Genomic DNA, 12,678 nt, shown 5'->3' with positions numbered 1-12,678 from the left:
ATTTCCCATTGTTTTGACATCATTACAATGCACATTGAGAACACTCCGATTCGGCTACTTACGAATAATGTGAATCTTTGGATGTTATGACAGCCAGATGTTTCTGACCAAATTGAATCAGTCGACATACAGCACAGTCTTAGATGGTGAAGTATATTTGTACAACATGAAGAAAAGCCCAACACTGACGTTTCCCTGCATGGCGGTATTGAGACCCTGGAAAATGCACGTCATCATATTTGCCAATCGCAACAAACTACGCAGTCGGTGAAATCTGAAGCTTTAACAGTTACACTGCAGTTACAGATGGCACTTGTTTCAGGACACAGTATGGTTAGTAATCTGCTGCTGCCTTTGAAGATGTTGTCATAAGAATGTGACCCTGAGCACATGTGTATTTATCCATGCTCTATAAAGCTCAATGACATCAGTGTGACTTGTTTTCGCTCCAAGGGGGGGGGCTGGTGAAACACAACCAAAAGTTAATGACATTGAAATCTAAGCAGTATGCTGAGCTCATACTAACAAATGAAATGTCAGGGTCAGTTATTCTGACGAGCTGCTTCTAAAAGTCCACGCTCGATTCCAGGACTGGGAGTGGCGATCTGAGGGCTTACACACTGAGGAGGCATACGTCGAAGTGGGGGTCTTAGACTTAGCTGACCTGCCAATATAGTACCACAGTATGAGTCATAATACCCATAAAGCCTAGCGGTCCAACAAGGAAATGGTTCCAATCATTTTTTTTCACCATTCATTTTTCCCATAGGGGATTTTTAGAAACACTTAAAGTAAGGGCTGTGTTTAGTGTAGGCTTACCCTGGCGTGAGGTTTTGATAACTGTGTAAATCTCTCCAGGACAAGGTGACTTTTATCAATATATTCACCTGTATTTTACCAACCCCCAAATATGAAAGGCTAATTAGCTACTAATGTGGCTATCGTGAAGAACAACAAATGCCATAATGATCTGGACGAGACTGACGAATCGAGGCAAGGATCTCTGGATGAACTATTAATGATCTAATGTTAGCTAAATTTAGTGATTAATAAATTGGCTACTTTTCTTTAAATTGACAATTCTGTGAACTATCTTGTGCAAGTTTTAAATTGACAGGAGCTTGCAGGGATTTTGTAGTCTTGCATGATGTCTACTTTAATGCTAATTAGCATTTTCAAATCTGAATATATTGATATATTGATGTCACTTTGTCCGAGAGAGATTTACATGGTTATTAAACCAAGCCTTCACAAAACAAATTAATAGTGGAAAAACGATTGGAATCATTTCCCTGTTTGATTGCTAGGTATTATGGGTATTTTGATACCTACACTGTGGGGCTCTATTCTGTAGTGTTTATTATAAAACGTCTTTGTCCATGCACATCTCGCAAATCCACTTATATCAGCAATATACTATACCTCTTTCTGATGGCAATTTTGCTACACTGATATTTGTTCTAGTGCAGCCAGGACACTTACATTCTATTTCCTTGGCAACTTGTGATGCAATTTAGCATCACAACCACAGTTTGACAACCATCAATTGTACCACCACTTAGGTCTATGCAGCCTGTGGTGAACATCATTCAGTCATTTCCTCTCTTCGCTTTAGGAGGAGTTTTTGAATGTTCAGTTCATCTCCTTGCAGCCAAACGGCTAACCTTTCATGCGTGAACCTTGTGAGGTCACCTTTATTTTTTAGCGTGAAAAACAGACTAAGGACGAGACCTCTGTTGTGCTGTTAGGACCAGTTGTGAGGATGAGGTCGGCCATTGCTGCAACACTGGCCCATATGACACAGCCAGACAGTGTGAAGTAGTGAACAGGCAATTGAAAACGGGAATGAGAACCACAGTGTGAAGTAGTGAACAGGCAATTAAAAACGAGAATGAGAACCACAGTGTGAAGTAGTGAACAGGCAATTGAAAACGGGAATGAGAACCACAGTGTGAAGTAGTGAACAGGCAATTGAAAACGGGAATGAGAACCACAGTGTGAAGTAGTGAACAGGCAATTGAAAACGGGAATGAGAACCACAGTGTGAAGTAGTGAACAGGCAATTGAAAACGGGAATGAGAACCACAGTGTGAAGTAGTGAACAGGCAATTAAAAACGGGAATGAGAACCACAGTGTGAAGTAGTGAACAGGCAATTGAAAACGGGAATGAGAACCACAGTGTGAAGTAGTGAACAGGCAATTTAAAAACGGGAATGAGAACCTACGTAGTACATTTTGTCACAACTCAAGTGGGGTGTAGACAAGCAGCGAGTAAATTCCAAATGACCTCAGAGTTAGTCTATGAACGGTTATGGGGATACCCTGCAGGGGTGAGACAATGGGATTGCTTGATAACCACGGAGAACTGACGCCTGAGGCATGTTTGGATCCAATTGAGCCTTCTAAAATCCACAGCACGATCATAGAGCAAAAGACCCGTTTGCACTCTCATTGTTTTGGGGCAAATGAAAACACAGTCCAAACTGCATCTGTAAATGAAACATTGTGTTGGCTGCATATCTCCAGGGCCCTCGTGTAAACGGTTGCGTAAAGCCCTGAATAGTAAACCAGGTGCTATGGGCCTGATATTACGGATGGGTAGGAAGCGAAGGCTCCCAAGGTCCTGGGTCTTGATTTTAATGAGCCTTGTTCTCCACGTTCTCGTTTTTTTCAGCCTAGAACAAATCGTGCACAACCTGTTCCTTTAGCATAAACAGATCTGGGACATTCAGTCACCCAGAGTTACCTGATTATCTCCTTGCCTTTTTACTCTGTAAATAAAGCCCAAGAAAAGGTTGCGGTATGAGTCAGGGTCGGGCCTTCCGCTCAGTCTGGGCCTCTTGGCAGTGTGGTAGCGACACTGTGGGGGGAAACGTTGTGACAACGTTTCACTCCAGTCTCTAACCGATATGAGGCTGCCATCATGACTCGCAGTAATAGCATGTCTTAGGAGAACAACCACTCCATTTTCAGACATACAGGGGCGTGGATACCCCACGCACACTTACGATCTGCTGTAGTAACAGGGCTTCACACTAGCTTCCTAACAAATTAAAATTTTATATTTTTTATTTCAAGTTCTCATTTTACAACTGCGACCTGGCCGAGATAAAACACTAAAGACCACCATTAAATATTTACCTTTGAATTTCAACCACATCAAAGACTGTGTCACGCACCAAAGGCACCTCACATACATGGCAGCTCCCATTCATATCCACTTTCTTAGTTAGGCCGTCAGCACAAAAATGCAAAGTCAATCATTCAGCGGGTGGTAAATGTGAACGACCAGGACAGCGTTCAAGTGAGAGGTCCATCATAGGATGACCTCTGACCCCTGGAGGCACAGTGGGTCAGGTCTGGCTATGTGCAGAGACTTTGTGGAGTCAGCAATGTTTGCTAATGCTAACCCCCACTAGCTAACCCCTAACCCCCTCCCAAGGGGCACAGTGGTCTAAGGCACTGCATCTCAGTGCTAGAGGCGTCACTACAGACCCTGGTTCGATTCCAGGATGTATCACAACCACCGTGATTGGGAGTCCTATAGGGCGGCGCACAATTGGCCCAGCATCGTCCGGGTTTGACCGGGGTAGGCCGTCATTGTAAATAAGAATTTGTTCTTAACTGACTTGCCTAGTTAAATAAAGCTTAAATAAAAAATCTATTAAACCCCCACTCCTCCCTCTCTCTCCCCCCAGCATCTGGCTCATCCATGGTGAAGGTGCGGGTGCAGCACCCACCAGAGGCCAGCGTGAAGATCCACCAGGTGCTGAAGGTGGGCTATGGGCCAGGCACGGTTAGGGAGCAGTCGGAGACGGTCACCTGGTCAGCAGGCCTCTCGGGGGCCAGCACCAGTGTTCTGCCAGGGGAGAGGGCCGCAGCCACACCACCTAAACCCAGAGTCCAGGCCCAGACCCTCCACGGTAACTCCACCAACACAGAATCTTCTGTGTTCAAGTACTGCTTCAGGGAGGTCCGCAACGGCCAGGTGAGACTTCGCAGAGGAATCTCTTCTACTATTGATACCTACAGATATCTGCCAAAATAAAGGAAACACTTGAGTAAATGAGGGAAACAAATTATATGCAAGCAGGTGCTTTCACACAGTTGTGGAATTAACATCTCATCATGCTTAGGGTCATGTACAGTGAGGGAAAAAAGTATTTGATCCCCTGCTGGTTTTGTACGTTTGGCCACTGACAAAGAAATTATCCGTTTATCATTTTAATGGTGGGTTTATTTGAACAGTGAGAGACAGAATAACAACAACAAAAATCCAGAAAAAGCATGTCAAAAATGTTATGAATTGATTTGCATTTTACTGAGGGAAATAAGTATTTGACCCCTTTGCAAAACATGAGTTAGTACTTGGTGGAAAAACCCTTGTTGGCAATCACAGAGGTCAGACGTTTCTTGTAGTTGGCCACCAGGTTTGCACACATCTCAGGAGGGATTTTGTCCCACTCCTCTTTGTAGATCTTCTCCAAGTCATTAAGGTTTCGAGGCTGATGTTTGGCAACTCGAACCTTCAGCTCCCTCCACAGATTTTCTATGGGATTAAGGTCTGGAGACTGGCTAGGCTACTCCAGGACCTTAATGTGCTTCTTCTTGAGCCACTCCTTTGTTGCCTTGACCGTGTGTTTTGGGTCATTGTCATGCTGGAATACCCATCCACGACCCATTTTCAATGCCCTGGCTGAGGGAAGGAGGTTCTCACCCAAGATTTGACGGTACATGGCCCCATCCATCGTCCCTTTGATGCGGTGAAGTTGTCCTGTCCCCTTAGCAGAAAAACACCCCCAAGCATAATGTTGCCACCTCCGTGTTTGACGGTGGGGATGGTGTTCTTGGGGTCATAGGCAGCATTCCCCCTCCTCCAAACACAGCGAGTTGAGTTGATGCCAAAGAGCTCCATTTTGGTCTCATCTGACCAGAACACTTTTGCTCAGTTGTCCTCTGAATCATTCAGATGTTTATTGGCAAACTTCAGACGGGCATGTATATGTGCTTTCTTGAGCAGGGGGACCTTGGGGGCGCTGCAGGATTTCCGTCCTTCACGTCGTAGTGTATTACCAATTGTTTTCTTGGTGACTATGGTCCCAGCTGCCTTGAGATCTTTGACAAGATCCTCACATGTAGTTCTGGGCTGATTCCTCAACGTTCTCATGATCATTGCAACTCCACGAGGTGAGATCTTGCATGGAGCCCCAGGTCGAGGGAGATTGACAGATCTTTTGTGTTTCTTCCATTTGCGAATAATCGCACCAACTGTTGTCACCTTCTCACCAAGCTGCTTGGCGATGGTCTTGTAGCCCATTCCAGCCTTGTGTAGGTCTACAATCTTGTCCCTGACATCCTTGGAGAGCTCTTTGGTCTTGGCCATGGTGGAGAGTTTGGAATCTGATTGATTGATTGCTTCTGTGGACAGGTGTGTTTTATACAGGTAACAAACTGAGATTAGGAGCACTCCCTTTAAGAGTGTGCTCCTAATCTCAGCTCGTTACCTGTATAAAAGACACCTGGGAGCCAGAAATCTTTCTGATTGAGAGGGGGTCAAATACTTATTTCCCTCATTAAAATGCTAATCAATTTATAACATTTTTGACATGTGTTTTTCTGGATTTTTTGTTGTTATTCTGTCTCTCGCTGTTCAAATAAACCTACCATTAAAATTATAGACTGATAATTTCTTTGTCAGTGGGCAAACATACAAAATCAGCAGGGGATCAAATATAAAATGCTGGGCAGGCCCAGTTGCCCATTATTTTTGGCTACCATGTCTAGAAGGTGCATTAAAGCTGTTCCAGTGCCTCATGGTGGCCCAACCTCCTATTAAGACACTTTATGTTGGTGTTTCCTTTATTTTGGCAGTTACCTGTATATATGTCATATGCATCAAGTGATGTAGCTAGGTCTTAAGCAATCCAATAGAAATGGGTGGCATCTCTCATTGTGGTTGTGCCAGTTTAAATCCAATGCTCTTTTCTTCTCCTCTACCCCCCTCAGTGCAGCTCACCTCTCCCAGGACTGAGGAGTCAGGACACCTGCTGCCGAGGGATTGGATTGGCCTGGGGCATCAACGAGTGTGTCCTATGTCCCCCTAACACAGGTAAAAGACCCCCCCCCCCCCCCGCTCTAGTAGTCACCTATCTGACTTTGCTCTTTTGTCTGTGTCCCTCTTCTCTTCCGCTACGCTTGTACTCTCCTCTCAGTCTTTCTATCACCAAGTGGGTTCATCCTTTTTCTCCCATTTCTTGCGTAGATGCCCCCCTCCCCCCACCTTCTGTCCCCTTTCTCAAAGCCAATCATTGTATACCAGAAACAAATGGGGAGGTCACTGCTGATTAGCAATCCCAGGTGCAACAATAACAAATGAGTTACACCTGTATTACACTGATCATATGTACTTTGTTTTTTGTTTATGTATACATGTGTATAGCTGATGGAATGTATTGTAGATGACACCTGTACCATGTTTGTATTTTGTATTATTGCAGAGTGACACTTAAATACATTTTTCGAAAACGTATGTCCCATGCTACAGTCTAGTGGCTAGCCTACCAGCTTGTTCTTGTTAATCTCACCTTCACTACTTTATTCACATTGACTCTGGTTTTTCAAATGACAGGGATGCTGTAGATTGGAGTGGAATTCCTTTTAGAAACCTAAAACCAGATGGCCTTGCTCTGTTGTCTGATAATGAAATAAGAACTTCCGTAGTATCACATTATAAACCAGATATACACAGCACATAAAGTTATGTTTTACTCCAGACCTGACTAACCTGACTGGAATGTACTTTTCTCTTAGCCATATTTGTCCATAAGTTGGCTTTACCCTCTCGCCTCCTAGACCATATCAACATCATGTCAAAAAGTAGTGAGCTAATGTTCTGTTTTCAACTTCTTTCATCACCGTTAATCATTTTAACAGGAACCCAGACAGTCATTATTATTTTTTAGGTAACTCTAATCAGCCATGCCAGTGAAAGAATGTACTTACTTGTAATTATTTGTTTTAGATAGCAAAGCCCAGAAATCAACATGGTCTTGTTTGTATCTGCTCCTGTTAGACTAACAGGGAATTCATACTATTCCCCAGTATTATTGTTGCTATCAGTAATGGACATATGATGTAATAGATTAACTCCACGCTTAGCCGGAGCCAGTAAGAAATCTATAGCATTATGTCGGGTCATTGATCAATACAGAAATAAATCACCGGGCTGTTTTTCTCTCTGTTCAACAGTCTGGAGAATATCATGGTTTTCCTCATTTAGATTTAGACAACAATGAAAACCTCATCAATTGTGACGTCTCCCTCCTTGCAAACAACTTCCCTAAACATTCCCATAAATAAATGGTTGATACCGAACAATGGAGGCCTTGTCCAAAACTCTGGCCAGGGATCACGGCCGTTTGAAGCACTAAGCACTTTAAACTTTCCATTTCCTTTGAGGAATGTCCTTTGAATCTTTACTCAGCGACCTCAAGTCACTTCACAACTTCCCACCCTTCTCCCAAACCTGTAAAGGTCCTCCGAATAGGGCTTTGTTGGATGTGAGAGGAGAGACAGCTGGAAGGGAGATTGTTAGCAGACAGGTGACCAGTATTGTGTGATTTAGGCTGCCAACAGTCCAGCAAACAATTGGGAGTAACATAGCTAGTTAACTCGCCGGAGATGGGATTGTCCGCCAATATTAGTTGAGGGGGTTTTCCACTCTAGACTGACGGTGAGTCGTCATGCTCATATGGTAAAAACCCTTCATTTGTTTCGCTTGGTTTAATTGGCCCAGAACGCTCCGGTGTATCCCATGGCTCCTGTACGCTCGGCTCTCTCTCTCTGGTGCTACATGCTGCTCGTATTCCATGGTGGGATCAGGGACTGTATATACAGTACACACAGATTGAGCACTAAAATAATCTGAAATCTCGTCCAGGCTCTGCAGGAGAAACATAGGCAAGAAAATATTGACCCATCAATCTGGTTGTAGACACAGCTATTGGCACTACATGACTAGGTATCCCCTTTCCCTTTACATCAGTAGGGCTCACATAGGGTCTCTCGAGTATTGCTGTTTAATCATCATTATGTGAATTGCCTTCTCAGGAAATGGAGTCGATGGGAGCTGTCCGGCTGGATTTGAGAGGATCAATGGCACCCAGTGTGTTGGTGAGTTTCATCTGTAGAATGATGGTGGTCGTCTACAATCTTAGAAAAACGGGTTCCAAAAGTGTTCTTCGGGTGTTCCCATACCTTTTTGGTTCCAGGTAGAAATATTTGGGGTTCCATGTTGAACCCTTTGTGGAAGGGATTCTACCTGGAACCAAAAGGGTTCTACCTGGAACCAAATAGGGTTCTTCAAAGGGTTCTCCTATGGGGACAGCCGAAGAACCCTTTTAGGTTCTAAATAGCACTTTTTATTCTAAGTGTACTTACATCCTATCTCGGCACTTTTAATCTCTTGGTCTCTGGAAACAGGAGAACTAACCGGAAGAGATGTGTGTTGAAATGTCACAACATTTTATTTGACAGTATTTAACAAATACCAGGTCAAATTGGTGTGTAAAAGAGAAGCATTGCAATGGTCCATCTTCGTAATATGGCACCTCTCATTTTCATGTGATGTTTCGAGTGGATTAATGTACGATATCACTTCATCGAGTCAGCAGCTGTCTCTTTCGCTTGTCATATTCCATATAGACTCAGCTCACCCACACACACAAAGCTCTTTGAAGCAGCTCGTCATTCAACCCAGTCTTGTCACTTGGCCCAGAGATCTAGCGCTGAATAGTCTGAGGCGATCTACTCTGAAACCACGAGCCCTGCCTTGATTATCAGCCACTATGGAAGGGCCGCTTCATCCGTCTCTGTAGAGCCTGATAAGATATGAGAGGGATAGGAGAAAACAGAGCACTCATCTCCCCTGATGGTAACAAGCAAATGCTATCATGCTGGCTATGAATCATTCAGGCCCGTTCAAAAACATGGGATGGCACTCAGATGGGAAATACCAATGGGGTTGCGCTCGTTCATGGTGAATCTGCTATTTATCTGAGAGGGGCACATACCCAAAGGCAGGTCACTTTGACACCATGCCACTCATCCGTATGATCAAATGCATGTGCTGTAGTTCTAGTCGACCCACCTGTTCATGAATTGCATATTGTAAAAACATCACCTGTGATTCTTTAGAATAGGATTGGGGCTACTGGGATTATACACGCACATTAGTTAGCAGCTGAAGTAAATAGAGAGAGAAAAACTACATTGATCTGTAAGTTAATTTCGGTAACATAAAGGAGCCTCACTAACGTGCCTCAATGGATATACGTATTACTGTTATTTGGCAGGAGGAACTTTTTCATTCCTGCATCTACATGGAGATATTTAACATACAGTCGTAACTCAAATGGATTAGGTGCTGACCGGTGATGATGCAAAACATATTTGCAACGTTGCCTTTGAATGTCTATTTGTAGCAAGAAGGGATGATTGGGGATGAGTTCAGTTCACTCCTATTACCCAACAGTTCAGTTCACTGCTATTACCCAACAGTTCAGTTCACTGATAATTACCCAACAGTTCAGTTCACTCCTATTACCCAACAGTTTAGTTCACTGCTATTACCCAACAGTTCAGTTCACTGCTATTACCCAACAGTTCAGTTCACTGCTATTACCCAACAGAGGCAGTGTAAGTTAGGCCAGACGGTTGTATAACCTGACTGCTGGAAAAGCATTTCTCCAGGAAAAGCATGGAGCCGGATTGTATGAGACATAATGACAACACCAGGCCCCATTGCATCACTCACTCAATCTCCCTAACTCCCTGAGAGTCACACCTCGTTGTCGTAAAGCTGCTACCATATTGATGAGGACGGGGTTGGATAAACACTGATATGTTTATGTTATGGTTTTCTTTTACACTCCCGTTGGATGTCGCCAGACTTTTTTGTGTTTCCAAGACTATGATTTCAGGGTTGGGCCTAGTTCTTCCAAGTTCTCAGCTAAACCTACAGTTTACTAAATGTATTTGTTTCACAGAGAATGAACTCTAAGCACAAATGTTTGTCATGTCTAGCCACCCTCATTGGGTTTCAAGTCAGTCACTGTTAATATCCCCAGAATATGAATGTCCTCTGTGACCAGGGCCTCCCCTGCAAGTACTGTACACAGTCTGTCACTCAGTCAGTCAAGGTTCAGCTCTCATTATTAGTGGGGAGCCCTATTATCTCCCCGGGCCTTCAGGAAGAGGGCACATGACAGTTTCCTGTCCGTGGATCCTATGAATGGATGGATGGGGTTAGGGAATAGGGATGTGACCCTGGTGTTTCCTTTCCTAGATGTTAATGAGTGTTTGCAGCCAGGCTTCTGTGAGAACGGCAACTGTGTGAACACTCGAGGGAGCTACAGTTGTGTCTGCAGGCAAGGATACATACTGGATGCCTCTCACGGGATCTGTATCTGTAAGTAGCCTACAGGGCGCTCCGCTTGAAGGAGAGGAAGGGAATACTGTGCTCGCTGTGTCTGGAATGAGCAGGAATAACGCATGGCTGAGGTGCTATGGAGGTGAACTGTACAAAACACTATACACACAACTTCACACACAAAAACATGTTGAGTAAAGAGACCAGGTAAAACAAAAAAATCTGTTTTTAAAGATAATTTCCTGCAATTCTACACATTTTGCCATGGCTTATGCCGTGTTTTATGCTATCTGAGTGACTCAAGCATTAAAACAAAATCAATGGGGGCCCCATGTCTTCACATTTTTGGGGAATTTTAGATCCTCCCCGGCCGTCTAGTTTTAATTTTGGTGATTGTTAGCTCTCAAATATGATATTATAAAAAGTATATACAGTACCAGTCAGACGTTTGGACACACCTACTCATTCAGGGGTTATTCTTTATTTTTACTATTTTCTACATTGTAGAATAATAGTGAAGACATCAAAACTATGAAATGACACATATGGAATCATGTAGTAACCAGAAAAGTGTTCAAGAAATATGTTTTAGATTATTCAAAGTAGCCGCCCTTTGCCTTGATGACAGCTTTGCACACTCTTGGCGTTCTCTCAACCAGCTTCATGAGGAATGCTTTTCCAACAGTCTTGAAGGAGTTCCCACATATGCTGAGCACTTGTTGGCTGTTTTTCCTTTACTCTGCGGTCCAAATCATCCCAAACCATCTCAATTGGTTTGAGGTTGGGTGATGCTGGAGGCCAGGTCATCTGATGTGGCACTCATCCCTCTCCTTCTTGGTCAAATAGACCTTACACAGCCTGGAGGTGTGTTGGGTCATTGTCCTGTTGAAAACAAATGATAGTTCCACTAAGTGCAAAGCAGATGGGATGGCGTATCGCTGCAGAATGCTGTGGTAGCCATGCTGGTTAAGTGTGCCCTGAATTCTAAATAAATCACAGACAGTGTCACCAGCAAAGCACCACCACACCTCCTCCTCCGTGCTTCACGGTGGGAACCACACATGCAGAGATCATCCGTTCACCTACTCTGCGTCTCACAAAGACAAGACGGTTGGAACCAAAAATCTCAAATTTGGACTCATCAGATCAAAGGACAGATTTTCACTGGTCTAATGTCCATTGCTCGTGTTTCTTGGCCCAATCAGGTCTCTTCTTCTTCTAATTGGTGACCTTTAGTAGTGGTTTCTTTGCAGCAATTTGACCATGAAGGCCTGACTCACGCAATCTCCTCTGAATAGTTGATGTTGAGATGTGTCTGTTACTTGAACTCTGTGAAGCATTTATTTGGGCTGCAATTTCTGAGGCTGGTAACTAATGAACTTATCCTCAGCAGCAGAGGAAACTGTGGGTCTTCCTTTCCTCTGGCGGTCCTCATGAGAGCCAGTTTCACCATAGCGCTTCATGGATTTTGCGACCGCACTTGAAGAAACTTGAAGTTCTTGAAATATTCTGGATTGACTGACCTTCCTGACTTAAAGTAATGATGGACTGTCATTTCTCTTTGCTTATTTGAGCTGTTCTTGCCATATTATGGACTTGGTCTATTAACAGATAGGGCTATCTTCTGGATACCAACCCTTCCTTGTGATAACACAACTGATTGGCTCAAACACATTAAGAAGGAACTTTTAACAAGGCACACCTGTCAATTTAAATGCATTCCAGGTGACTACCTCATGAAGCCGGTTGAGAGAATGCCAAGAGTGTTCAAAGCTGTCATCAAGGCAAAGGGTGGCTACTTGCAAGAATCTCAAAAATATCAAATATATTTTGATTTGTTTAACACTTTTTTGGTTACTACATGATTCCATATTTGTTATTTCATAGTTTTGATGTCTTCACTATTATTCTACGATGTAGAAATTAGTCAAAATAACAACAAAAAACTTTTGACTGGTACTATATATAGCTCCATTATAATTTCTACATACTTTTTAAGTTTACACTGAAAATGTTGTCATTACCGAAAATCATTTTCAATCTTTTGGAGTGACGGAAACTATTTAGCAGCTAAATGAATATAGTGGAAACACTCTGTAGGGCAGTAGACTACCTCATGCAATAAATATTTCCATTATCTTTATTCATGCTCTGATCCCAAAAATGAGTTCAAATTCCACACGCTTTTTAGATTCAACAATATTCAATAATACTTTACATTAACTGTGCTGTATTATGTCATATAAAT

At 43.2% G+C, this 12,678-nt stretch overlaps 1 pseudogene; it reads left to right on the top strand.

Annotated features, from left to right (window-relative positions):
• Positions 1–12,678, top strand: part of LOC115137047 (latent-transforming growth factor beta-binding protein 4-like) — a 90,345-nt pseudogene that overhangs the window by 55,605 nt on the left and 22,062 nt on the right.

Source organism: Oncorhynchus nerka, linkage group LG11, assembly GCF_034236695.1.
Source record: "Oncorhynchus nerka isolate Pitt River linkage group LG11, Oner_Uvic_2.0, whole genome shotgun sequence".
Lineage (NCBI taxonomy): Eukaryota > Metazoa > Chordata > Actinopteri > Salmoniformes > Salmonidae > Oncorhynchus > Oncorhynchus nerka.
This window is presented reverse-complemented; position numbering and strand designations above follow the sequence as displayed.